Here is a 12,103-nt window from a genome sequence, read left to right as displayed (position 1 = left end):
TTTATTTCTATAAAAAATTTTGTCAAAATTTTATTTCTATAGAATATTTTCTCAAAATTTTATTTCTATAGAAAATTTCTTCAAAATTTTATTTATATAGAAAATTTTGTCAAAATTTTATTTTTATAGAAAATTTCGTCAAAATTTTAGTTCTTTAGAAAATTTTGTCAAAATTTTATTTCTTTAGAAAATTTTATTAAAACATTATTTCTATAGAAAGTTTCGTCAAAATTTTATTTCTATAGAAAATTTTGTCCAAGCTTTATTTCTATAAAAAATTTTTCAAAAAATGTATTTCTATTGAAAATTTTGACAAGATCCTATTTCGATAGAAAAATTTTGTCAAAATTTTATTTCTATAGAAAATTTTGTCAAAAATTTATTTACTGCTTATAGAAAAATTTTTAAAAATTTTATTGCTATAAAAAAATTTTCCAAAATCTTATTTCTTAGAAAATGTTGACAAAATTTTACCCTTATAGAATATTAAACCCAAAAATTATAGCCACAGAATTTTTTTTTAAATTTTATTTCTGCAAAAAATATTCTATAGAAAATGTTGTCAAAATTTTATTGCCAGAGAAAGTTTTGTCAAAATTTTATTTCTATAGAAAATTTCGTCAAAATTTTATTTCTATAGAAAATATTTCAAAATTTTATTTTTTCAGAAAATTATTTTATAAGAAATTATTTTTATAAGAAATTTTGTTAAACATTCTTTTCTATACAAAACTTTGTCAAAATTTTATTTCTTAAGAAAATTTTATTAAAATATTATTTCTATGGAAAATTTCGTCAAAATTTTATTTCCATACAAAAATTTTTTTTAAATCTAATTTCTACAGAATTTTTTTCAAAATTGTATTTCTGTAAAATTTTTTTCAAAATTTTATTTCATAGAAAATATTGTCAAGATTTTAGTTCTGTAGAAAAATTTTTCAAAATTTTATTTTTTTAGGAAATTTTGTCAAAATTCCATATTTATAAATAATTTTTTCCAAATTTTATTTCTACAGAAATCTTTGTCAAAATTTTATTGCTATAGAAAAATTTGTCAACATTTTATAGTTATAGTATTTTTTTTCAAAATTTTATTTCTACAGAAAATTTTGTCAAAATTTTATTTCTGTAGAAAATGTTGTCAACTTCAGTGCTATTAGTGACTGAAGCTCACCTGCAGCCGTATCCATATGGAATTCCATTTATGGGGACCTTTTTTGGCCCGCTTTGGGCGGATTTCTTTTGCCAACCAAAGTTAATAGCAAATTTCTGCACATCTTTTTTGGATAAACTGCCAATTTGGAAGCGGCGAAAAAACAAATTGAACATAGGCCAAATCCAATATCTGGTGCCATTATTGTCAAATGTTTATGTAAATTGAGTTCAGCTACCCCATACAAAAATTCCTATCAGCCCTATATATATTTTCGTTGAAAGAAAATATTTGCCAATGAATTTGCCCACCTCTATAGCCACAAAGCCTTGGCAAAATGTGAATAAATTTTGTTTATTTCACTTTTAAGTATTCATAAATTCATGTTAACACATTCCCACAACAGACGCATACAGCAACCATATTTTAAAGAAAAAGTTGTGTTGTCTTCTCGTACGCGTGAAGAACTTTTCATTTTGTGTGACACAAAATGACAACTTCCAATTCCTGGCGGGGAACGTTTTAGCCCATAGAGTCATTAACAAAGTAATAATGCAAACAGCTTCCTTGTTATGGCATGTGTGGCACGTAAACAAGGCAACCAGCTACCCAAAAATTTACACCAAGAAGGCCTTGATCATATTTAAGATTTTGATTTTTACGATTTTTGACAAAATGTCTATAAAAAAAAAAATTGACAAAATTTTCTATAGAATTAACTTTTGACAAAATTCTCTATAAAAATAAATTTTTGACAAAATTTTCTATAGAAATAAAATTTTGGCAAAAATTTCTATAGAAATAAAATTTTGGCAAAATTCTCTATAGAAATAAAATTTTGACAAAATTTTCTATAGAAATAAAATTTTGACAAAATTTTCTATAGAAATAAAATTTTGACAAAATTTGCTATAGAAATAAAATTTTGACAAAATTTTCTATTGAAATAAAATTTTGAGAAAATGTTCTATAGAAATAATATTTTGACAAAATTTTCTATTGAATGAAATTTTAAGAACATTTTCTATAGAAATAAAATTTTGACAAAATTTTCTATAGAAATAAAATTTTAACAAAATTTTCTATAGAAATAAAGTTTACCAAAGTTTTCTACACACAATTTCCCTACTGGAAACAATTGAAAAAGTATTTGGCACACATTTATGTGTGTGTGTGTGTGCGAGTGTAAGTATGCCGTTATAAGGATAAAACGCAAAGATTTAGTGTCCTACTGTTCATTTTAATTTATCCTCAAAATATGCTACTTGTCACACTCACATCCACACAGTAACACACGCACACGTATACATCACGAGGCTAATGCCATTGACATCCATGAGTGATTTGTCCAAATTGTCATTAAAATTCCTTTATATTACCTTTCAACTCATCGTTGCAAAATCCATTGTGGTATTACCATTCTGTTGATGTTTAGCCGTTTGTTGGATGAGTCTGTATGTGTGCGTGTGTGTGCGTGCATGTATGCGTGCGCTTATCTGTATGTGATTAGAATATTTAGCATAAGAAATTCCGGTAATCGAAAATTCATGGCCAAAAAAGCTAATTACATTATAACGATGTCGTTGATGGGTAATTTACTAAAATTCTCATGTCTTGACATAAAAAGGGAAATTAATGAAAATTTCTTGACATTCAATCGAACCTTACACTCACCCCCTCTCCGCTACTGATACTGCCACCTGTTCACATCAACTAGCTGTGTTTTGAAGGGAAGAGTTTTTTTTTGCGAACTACACAAAAAAGTTAACTGCTTCATGGGAAAAACTAACGAAAAACAAAAATGAACTTATAGCCAAGAAAGGTTGTGCTCAAAAATTTTATTTCTATAGAAAATTTTCTCAAAATTTTATTCCTATAGAAAATTTTTTCAAAATTTTATTTCTATAGAAAATTTTCTGAAAATTTTACTTCTAAAAATTTTGTTTGTATAGAAAATTTTCTCAAAATTTTATTTCTATAGAAAATTTTGTCAAAATTTTTTCTCCATTGAAAAATTTGTCAAAAATTCTATGTCTATAGAAAATTTTCCCAAAATATTATTTCTTTGGGAAATTTTCTCAAAATTTTATTTCTATAGAAAATTTTATTTCTATTTTGTCATTTCTGAAAATTTTATTTCTATAGAAAATTTTGTCAAAATGTCATTTCTATAGAAAATTTTCTGAAAATTTCATTTCTATAGAAGATTTTTCATTATTTTATTTCTACAGAAAATTTTATCAAAATTTAATTTCTGTAGAAAATTTTGTCAATATTATTTTCTCTAGAAATATTTTTCAAAATTTTATTTCTATAGAAAATTTTATTTCTATATAAAATTTTGTCCAAATTTTATTTGTATAGGACATTTTCTGAAATTTTTTTTCTGTAGACAATTTTCTGAAAATTTTGTCAAAATGTTATTTATATTAATATTTATTTTATGGAAATTCATATTCCGTTTGCGCTATGGCTATACAATTGTTTATCATTATCGATTAATTAATATGCCATGGAGGAAAAAAACGTTCACTAAAACGAAGACTTTCACAAAAAAAAAAAACAAGTATATACGGCCGAAAGTTCGGCCAGCCCGAATGTTATGTACCCTCCACCATGGATTGCGTAGAAACTTCTATCAAAGACTGCCATCCACAAATTTCAACTCACTCGCTCCTCCAAAACCAAATCTCGGGATCGGTTTATATGGGGGCTATAAATGATTATGGACTGATATGGACCACTCTTGGCATGGTTGTTAAATATCATATACTACCACCACGTACCAAATTTCTACCAGATCGGATAAATTTTGCTTCTCCAAAAGGCATCGGTGGTCAAATCTGGCGATCGGTTTATATGGGAGCTATATATAATTATGGACTGATAGGAACCAATTCCTGCATGGTTGTTGGATACCATATACTAACATCACGTACCAAATTTCAACCGAATGGGAAGAATTTTGCTCGTCCAAGGTGCTCCGGAGGTAAAATCTGGGGATCGGTTTATATGGGTCCTATATATAATTATGGACCCATATCGATCAATTTTTGCATGGGTGTTTGAGGCCATATATTAACATCATTTCAACTGAGTCAGATGAATTTTGGTCTTTCAAGAGGCTCCGGAGGTCAAATCTGGGGATCGGTTTATATGGGGGCTATATATAATTATGGACCGATGTGAACCAATTTTTGCATGGTTGTTAGAGACCATATTCTAACACCATGTACCAAATTTCAGCCGGATCGGATGAAATTTGCTTCTCTTTAAAGCCTCGAAAGACAAATTTGGGGGTCCGTTTATATGGGGGGCTATACGTAAAAGTGGACCGATATGGCCCATTTGCAATACCATCCGACCTACATCAATAACAACTACTTGTGCCAAGTTTCAAGTCGATAGCGTGTTTCGTTCGGAAGTTAGCGTGATTTCAACAGACGGACGGACGGATATGCTCGCATCGACTCAGAATTTCACCACGACCCAGAATATATATACTTTATGGGGTCTTAGAGCAATATTTCGATGTGTTACAAACGGAATGTCATAGTTAATATCCCCCCATGGAGGGTATAAAAAAACGAAAAGCCCTAGTCAATACTAATAAAACTCATGCATAATTCCATGAAATTTTTCCCATCATGTTCCTCTGCCGTAGCCCTTGTATGGGCTCTTGTCATCCATTGTTATTGATAGGCGTTCAATGTAACAAAAGGCGAGAAAACAGGCATTTTAATGATACTTGAATAAATTCTCGACAGGATTCCCTAGACACACACACATAACAAAGTGTTACTACCATGCCCTTCCAATTTTTTCACATGTTTCGACAATGACTATATGATGTGGTGGGAAAACATACATTGGCAAAAATATTCAGCTAACCTAAATTGTAGGATCAACAATGTCACTTTGTAGATTCTAAAATTTATCAACCGATAGATGTGTTTTAGAAGTTTAGGAAAATTTTATTCATTTAGTCCTTGGCTTTGAATCAATAGAAAAAATTTTTAAGAAAAAGTTAAAATTTTTCGATCCAAGAAAAACATTTTTTAGTGTATATTCCCTGCGAAAACATGTTTTCGCACACTATACAAAAGGGAGAGAAATGTATTTGCTTTGTAGCCATTTACATTTGATTTCGATCATCATCACCATGGCCTACTCGCCTTATGGGTGTATTGTTGTTAAAATGATTTGTTTCTCCCACGATGCCAATGAAATTTATTCCTATGAGCACGCATGTTACCTATCCTTCCCTCCATTTACATTAACATGATAAATGGCTTTTGCATATGCAACATCATCCCAGAGGGCAATGGAAGAAGGTGATCAATAAAGAAAGAATATATTTAACAATCAATTATTAGAATTATGCTAAAAAGAGCAATCATTCCAAATACACAATAAAATAAATATTTTTTATACCCTTCACCATGGGAAGTGGAGTATTTTCTCAGCAGTTTATTTCCATAGAAAATTGTGGCAAAATTTTGTCAAAATTTTATTTCTATAGAAAATTTTGTCAAAATTTTATTTCAAAAGAAAATTTTGTCGAAATTTTATTTCTATAGGAAATTTTGTGCAAATTTTATTTCTATTGAAAATTTTGTCGAAATTTTATTTCTATAGAAAATTTTGTCAAAATTTTATTTCTATATAAAATTTTGTCAAATTTTTATTTCTATAGAAAATTTTTTCACAATTTTATTTCTATAGAAAACTTTGTCAAAATTTTATTTCTATAGTAAATTTTGTCAAAATTTTATTTCTATTGAAAATTTTGTCAAAATTTTATTTCTATAAAACATTTTATCAAATTTTTATTTCTATAGAAAATGTTGTCAAAATTTTATTTATATAGAAAATTTTGTCAAATTTTTATTTCTATAGAAAATTTTTTCAAAATTTTATTTCTATAGAAAACTTTGTCAAAATTTTATTTCTATAGTAAATTTTGTCAAAATTTTATTTCTATCGAAAATTTTGTCGAAATTTTATTTCTATAGAAAATTTTGTGAAAATTTTATTTCTATTGAAAATTTTGTCGAAATTTTATTTCTATAAAAAATTTTGTCAAAATTTTATTTCTATAGAACATTTTGTCAAAAACTTTATTTCTATAGAATTTTTTGTCAAAATGTTATTTCTATAAAAAATTTTGTCAAAATTTTCCCTAGAAAAATTTGCCAAAAATTTATTTCTATAGAAAACTTTGTCAAAATTTTATTTCTATAGAAAATTTTGTCAAATTTTTATTTCTATAGAAAATTTTGTCAAAATTTTATTTCAAAAGAAAATTTTTTGAAAATTTTATTTTTATAGAAAACTTTGTCAAAATTTTATTTCTATAGTAAATTTTGTCGAAATTTTATTTCTATCGAAAATTTTGTCAAAATTTTATTTCTATTGAAAATTTTGTCGAAATTTTATTTCTATAAAAAATTTTGTCAAAATTTTATTTCTATAAAACATTTTGTCAAAATTTTATTTCTATAAAAAATTTTGTCAAAATTTTATTTCTATAGAACATTTTGTCAAAAATTTTATTTCTATAGAAATTTTTGTCAAAATGTTATTTGTATAGAAAATTTTGTCAAAATTTTATTTCTATAGAAAATTTTTTCAAAATTTTATTTCTATAGAAAATGTTGTCAAAATTTTATTTCTATAGAACATTTTGTCAAAAATTTTATTTCTATAGAAATTTTGGTCAAAATGTTATTTCTATAGAAAATTTTGTCAAAATTTTCCATAGTAAAATTTGTCAACAATTTATTTCTATAGAAAATTTTGTCAAATTTTTATTTCAAAATAAAACTTTGTCAAAATTTTAGTTCTATAGTAAATTTTGTCAACATTTTGTTTCTAAAGAAACTTTTGCTACAATATTTTTCCCATAGAAAATTTTGTCAAAATTTTATTTCTATAGAAAATTTTGTCAAAATTTGATTTTTATAGAAAATTTTGTCGAAATTTTGTCAAAATTTTCCTTAGAAAAATTTGTCAAAATTTTATTTCTATAGAACATTTTGTCAAAAATTTTATTTCTATAGAAATTTTTGTCAAAATATTTCTATAGAAAATTTTGTCAAAATTGTGTTTCTAACGAAATTTTTGTTACAATATTGTTCCCATAGAAAATTTTGTCAAAATTTTACTTCCATTGAAAATCTTGTCAAAATTTTATTTCTATAGAATATTTTCTAAAAATTTTATTTCTATAGAAGGTTAGGTGAAAGTGGCAGGCCGATTAAGTTCCAGGCTCACTTAGACTATTCAGTCCATTGTGATACCACATTAACTTAACTATTACATATGGGCACTTCTAGTTTTAACCGCTGAACCTTCTCGATTATTTCCTTCTGATGAACTAATCAGATTGTTCCAAAAACATTAATTATACACCTCACATAAGAGGTGTTTAATTGATTTCTTTTCCTCCGCATCATGACTCATACAATAGTCATAATACATCGCACCAATAGTTTTTGCAAAATCGCCTATCAGGCAGCGACCCGTTATAACAGATATCAGGAGTGATATCTGGCGTCTCGAGAACACTAGCATATCTAGTGTGCGGTTTAAGTTTAAATGGGGCCATATTTGCTTGGTGTCGTTACAACCCTTACAATTCTCCCATCGAACATTTGCCACCATGACAGCCTTCTCACGCAGTAAGAGCTTGCAGGTAGCCAGAGGCATACCAACAGATTCTAGTTCCCCTGGAATATGTAAGGTAGTCCCTAGCCTTGCTAACTCATCCGCTTCGCAGTTCCCCACCCATATTAGGTGCACCCAGGTACCCATATTAGGTGAATATTGTGCTGTTCAGTCATCTCAGTGAGAGATTTGCGGCAGCCAATGGCCGTTTTCTATAGAAGATGATGTCAAACTTATATTTTTATAGAAAAATTTGTCACAATTTTATTTTCTAAAGAAAATTTTCTCAAAATTTTATTTGTATAGAAAATTTTCTCAAAATTTTATTTCTATAGAAAATTTTGCCAAAATTATATTTCTATAGAAAATTTTTTTCAAAATTTTATTTTTAGAAAAAATTTTGTCAAAATTTTATTTCTATAGAAAATTTTTTCAAAATTTTATTTTAAAAAAAGTTTTTGTCAAAATTTTATTTATATAGAAAATGTTGTCAAAATTATCAAAATTTTACTGCTTTAGATTTTTTTCAAAATTTTATTTTTTATAAAAAATTTTGTCAAAGTTATATTTTTATCCAAATTTTATTTCTGTAGAAAATTTTTTGCAAATTTTATTTTTATAGAAAATTTTTTCAAAATTGTATTTCTATAGAAAATGTTACTAAAATTTTGATAAAATTTGAGTATTACAGAATTTTTTTTTTTTTTAAATTTTATATCTACAGAAAATTGTCTCAAAATTTTATTTCTATGAAAATTTCATAATAATTTTATTTCTATAGAAAATTTTGTCAAAACTTTAGTTTTATAGAAAATTTTCTTTAAATTTTGTTGCTATAGAAAATTTTCTCTCAATTTTTATTCTCAACGAAATTTTGTCAACATTTTATTTGCAAATTTTATTTTTATAGAAATTTTTTCAAAATTTAATTTCTATAGATTTTTTTTTCAATTCTGTAAATTTTATATCTACAGAAAATTGTCTCAAAATTTTATTTCTATGAAAATTTCATAAAAATTTTATTTCTATAGAAAATTTTGTCAAAACTTTAGTTTTATAGAAAATTTCATAAAAATTTTATTTCTATAGAAAATTTTGTCAAAACGTTAGTTTTATAGAAAATTGTCGTTAAATTCTGTTGCTATAGAAAATTTTCTCTCAATTTTTATTCTATTTTTATAGAAAATTTTTTCAAAATTTTAATTCTATAGATTTTTTTTTTAATTCTGTACATTTTATATCTACAGAAAATTGTCTCAAAATTTTATTTCTATGAAAATTTCATAAAAAGTTTATTTCTATAGAAAATTTTGTCAAAACTTGAGTTTTATAGAAAATTTTCTTTAAATTTTGTTGCTATAGAAAATTTACTCTCAATTTTAATTCTCTAGGAAATTTTGTCAACATTTTATTTGCAAATTTTATTTTTATAGAAAATTTTTTCAAAATTTTATTTCTATAGAAAATGTTTTTTAATTCTGTAGAAAGTTTTGTTAAAATTTGAGTATTATAGATTTTTTTTTTGAAATTTTATATCTACAGAAAATTTTCTCAAAATTTTATTTCTATGAAAATTTTTAAAAATTTTATTTATATAGAAAATTTTGTCAAAATTTTCTTTAAATTTTGTTGCTATAGAAATTTTTCTCTCAATTTTATCCTCAAGGAAATTTTGTCAACATTTTATTTGCAAATTTTATTTTTATAGAAAATTTTTTTAAAATTTTATTTCTATAGATTTTTTTTTATTTCTGTATATTTTATATCTACAGAAAATTGTCTCAAAATTTTATTTCTATGAAAATTTAATAAAAATTTTATTTCTATAGAAAATTTTGTCAAAACTTTAGTTTTATAGAAAATTTTCTTTAAATTTTGTTGCTATAGAAAATTTACTCTCAATTTTAATTCTCTAGGAAATTTTGTCAACATTTTATTTGCAAATTTTATTTTTATAGAAAATTTTTTCAAAATTTTATTTCTATAGAATTTTTTTTAATTCTGTAGAAAGTTTTGTTAAAATTTGAGTATTATAGATTTTTATACCCTGCGCCACACTGTGGAACAGGGTATTAAAAGTTAGTGCATATGTTTGTAACACCCAGAAGGAGACGAGATATACACATGGTGTCTTTGGCAATAATGCTCAGGGTGGGTCCCTGAGTCGATATAACTATGTCCGTCTGTCCGTCCGTCCGTCTGTCTGTGAACACATTTTTGTGATCAAAGTCTAGGTCGCAATTTAAGTCCAATCGCCTTCAAATTTGGCACATGTTCCTAATTTGGGTCAGAATAGAACCCTATTGGAAGAAATCGGTTCAGATTAAGATATAGCTCCCATATATATCTTTCGCCCGATATGGACTTATATGGCGCCAGAAGCCAGAGTTTTACCCCAATTTGGTTGAAAGTATGCACTAGGAGTACAATTAGCAGTATAGTCAAGTGTGCAAAATTTGATTGAAATCGGTTCAGATTTAGATATAGCTCCCATATATATCTTTCGCCCGATATTGACTAATATGGACCTAGAAGCCAGAGTTTTGGCCCAATTTGGTTGAAATTTTGCACTAGAAGTACAATTAGTAGTGTAGTCATGTGTGCCAAATTTGGTTGAAATCGGTTCAGATTTAGATATAGCTCCCATATATATCTTTCGCCCGATATTGACTAATATGGACCTAGAAGCCAGAGGTTTGGCCCAATTTGATTGAAATTTTGTACTAGAAGTACAACTAGTAGTGTAGTCAAGTGTGCCAAATTTGATTGAAATAGGTTCAGATTTAGATATAGCTCGCATATATAGCTTTCGCCCGATTTACACTCATATGATCACAGAGGCCAATTTTTTACTGCGATTTAGTTGAAATTTTGCACAGGGAGTATAATAAGCATTATTGCTATGCATGCCAAATTTGGTTGAAATCGGTTCAGATTTAGGTATAGCTGCCATATATATGTTTTTCTGATTTCGACAAAAATGGTCAAAATACCAACATTTCCCTTTTAAAATCGCCTCTGTTTAGTGGAAAAGTTGTAAAAATTACTCTCATTTTCCTCTACTTCTAATACATATATATCGAGCGATAAATCATAAATTAACTTTTGCGAAGTTTCCTTAAAATTGCTTCAGACTTAAATGTTTCCCATATTTATACCCTGCGCCACACTGTGGAACAGGGTATTATAAGTTTGTGCATACGTTTGTAACACCCAGAAGGAGACGAGATAGACACATGGTGTGTTTGGCAATAATGCTCAGGGTGGGTCCCCGAGTCGATATAACCATGTCGTCTGTCCGTCTGTCCGTCTGTCCGTCCGTCCGTCTGTCTGTGAACACATTTTTGTGATCAAAGTCTAGGTCGCAATTTAAGTCCGATCGCCTTCAAATTTGGCACATGTTCCTAATTTGGGTCAGAATAGAACCCTATTGATTTTGGAAGAAATCGGTTCAGATTTAGATATAGCTCCCATATATATCTTTGGCCCAATTTGGTTGAAATTTTGCACAGGGAGTAGATTTAGCGTTGTTGCTATGCGTGCCAAATTTGATTGAAATCGGTTTAGATTTATATATAGCTCCCATATATAGCTTACGCCCGATTTACACTCATATGACCACAGTGGCCAATCTTTTACTCCGATTTAATTGAAATTTTGCACAGGGAGTAGAATTAGCATTGTAGCTATGCCTCTAATTTTCCTAAACTTCTAATACATATATATTGAGCGATAAATCATAAATAAACTTTTGCGAAGTTTCCTTAAAATTGATTCAGATTTAAATGTGTCCCATATTTGTTTACTAACATTGTATTCCATCCTAGTGCATTAGCCGACTTAAATTTTGAGTCTAAAGATTTTGTAGAAGTCTATAAAATTCTGTCCAGATCGAGTGATATTTAATTGTATGTATTTGGGACAAACCTTTATATGTAGCCCCCAACACATTTGACGGATGTGATATGGTATCGAAAATTTAGATCTACAAAGTGGTGCAGGGTATAATATAGTCGGCCCCGCCCGACTTTAGACTTTCCTTACTTTTTTTTTTTTTTGAAAATTTTATATCTACAAAAAATTTTCTCAAAATTTTATTTCTATGAAAATTTTGTAAAAATTTTATTTCTATAGAAAATTTGGTCAAAACTTTAGTTTTATAGAAAATTTTCTTTAAATTTTGTTGCTATAGAAAATTTTCTCTCAATTTTAATTCTCTAGAAAATTTTATCAAAATTTAATTTCTATAGCAAATTTTGTCGAAATTCTATTTCTATAGAA

At 26.9% G+C, this 12,103-nt stretch overlaps 1 protein-coding gene across 1 annotated transcript in view; it reads right to left on the bottom strand.

Annotated features, from left to right (window-relative positions):
* LOC142236168 (uncharacterized) overlaps positions 1–12,103 on the bottom strand; it is a 403,759-nt gene that overhangs the window by 272,604 nt on the left and 119,052 nt on the right. The window lies entirely within an intron of this gene.

Source organism: Haematobia irritans, chromosome 4 (assembly GCF_050003625.1).
Source record: "Haematobia irritans isolate KBUSLIRL chromosome 4, ASM5000362v1, whole genome shotgun sequence".
Lineage (NCBI taxonomy): Eukaryota > Metazoa > Arthropoda > Insecta > Diptera > Muscidae > Haematobia > Haematobia irritans.
Note: the sequence above shows the minus strand (reverse complement) of the source record. Positions and strands in the feature narration are given on the sequence as shown.